Below are 2282 nucleotides of genomic sequence, written 5' to 3'. Positions count from 1 at the left end.
TTTGGGGGGTTCCCCCAATAAACCCTTTTTTCGAACGGTTACAATATAGGGGTGGGTTTATTTTGTTTCATTAGTTGTTACCCCCCCCCCCCCCCCCTTTCCAGATTTTAATTGAAAAATAACGAATGCACAGCTGGTTCTCATTTGAGCGATTTTTGTTGTTGTTGTTGTTGTTTTCCCTAAACCTCCAAAAATGATTTGGGTCCTTGTAGAATAATGTTTACGATATGCATCACAGTACTTGAGCTATAAAAAAAACCCTCGACAAAATGATGATAATGTTAAATATAATATAGAACTGTGTTCCAGCTGGATTGTGACCCCGATTCTTTCCCTTTCACACGTTAGAGTCTGGGGTACTATAACTAAATGCAACGTCACTGTGTAGCACAGGAGAAAGGTGAGTTGTTGTAAGGCGGAAAAGTAGAAGAAGCTCCTCCCTCATTTGTTAAGGCAGTTAAGAATGCGTCCACTTTTAGTGCGGCGGCACCTCGGCGTAGCAGGTGACAGCAAAAATAATACATGCATCTTGAAACTGGCAATAACAACTGTTAAAAATGTAAATCACCCTCCGTATAAATGTTCGCTAGATTTACGATCCCATCAACAACAGCAACAAGTAATTAATACTGCCAGACCGACGAAGCAGCCCGTTGCTGGACAGTTGACTTACTGCGCATTGCCTGACCGTTCACACAATAGTCTGTTATTCAATTAAACCCATTCACGTTTGCCCTCCAGATCTACTTAATAATAATAATAATAATAATAATAATATATAACATTTATATAGCGCATTTCCAAAAAAAGTAGCTCAATGCGCTTTACATTGGAATACCCGTTTTTCAAAAACCTTTCTTACTACTTCCTTTCTTCTCAAGCAATATACATTAATGCACACACACACACATACACACACACACACACACACACACACACACACACACACACACACACACACAGACTATTTTCATCCAGACATAGGAACAGAACAAATATAATGAAAGATAACGTTAAAAGCTTATGAAGGATGGGCCTGTAGGAACAGAAAATGTTTAAGATGTCTTTTGAAGCTATCAAGAGTTCTTATTTGTCTTAGTTTCATGGGTAATCTGTTCCACATAAATGGACCAAGATATGAGAAAGATCTCTCTCCATATGATTTGTATGATTTTATAGGTGTCACAAGTAGGGTGTTATCGTTTGATGATCTTAGGTTTCTCCCTGGTTTATATATACTGATAAGTTCTTGTAGATAAAAAGGAGCAGTTTTATTTACACATTTGAAACACATGACGCAGATTTTAAATATTATTCGTTCTTTTACAGGGAGCCAATGCAGTTCTTTTAATAATGGAGTGACATTGTTTCGTTTTTTAGATCTTGTTATCAGTCTAGTGGCATTGTTTTGAATTACTTGTAAACGATTCAAATATTTGTTGTTCAGACCTGCTAGGAGTGAGTTACAATAGTCTAATCTAGATAGGATAAGAGATGTTACCAGTGTTTTTGTGGTCTCTTCGTTTAAGTACTTTCGAACTAGGCCTATCCTTCTCAGCTGAAAATAAAGGGATTTGGACAGAGATCCTACAAACGAGCCCATTGATAAGTGGTGGTCAATATATACACCGAGATTCCTGACAACTTGTTTGTTTCGGTCAAACTCACCTACAACTGACCGTAATTTACGACCACAGACACAACTGTGACATTTGTCTTCCATGTCCTCGCCCGTCGCCAATGTTTTGCATTGCTTTTAAAAAATATAAAAAATAAATTTAAATAAAGTTTGTAAAAATACATAAAGTCACAACATATGTAGAAAAAAAAAATACTCGTAGTTATAATAAAACAGCACACATCATAGGAAGGGAGACGTTAACTTCAGAACCAAACAAGTCGTTAATCAAGACTGAATTCCACCTTGCTGGCAAATAAGCCGTCAGAGGAAAGTGGAGAGCGGAAACATCACCTCTAGCCTGCAGCGGGGTCCAGACAGGCTAATTAAAGGGCGCAAAAGCAAACAAGAGAAATTCGCAGAGTTATTTATCTGTTACGAGTTACGACCCTAAACTTGAATTATACTATCCGCGAGGGGTCTGTCATGGCCCAGAAGCATCGCGTTATCGCCTTTCATTCAATAAGTCCCTGTTTCGACAACTGACAGAAACGGAAAATTTTTGTTCTCTAATATTTTCTCCTTTCGCTTCCTTTCCTGTTCTCTAAACATGTTCTATCGCCTGCTTTCGTCTCCATTTTCTGCCACCCCCCCCCCCTTTCTG

This window comes from Aplysia californica, unplaced genomic scaffold (assembly GCF_000002075.1).
Source record: "Aplysia californica isolate F4 #8 unplaced genomic scaffold, AplCal3.0 scaffold01218, whole genome shotgun sequence".
Lineage (NCBI taxonomy): Eukaryota > Metazoa > Mollusca > Gastropoda > Aplysiida > Aplysiidae > Aplysia > Aplysia californica.
The sequence above is the reverse complement of the archived record's forward strand: the minus strand, read 5'-3'. Positions refer to the sequence as shown.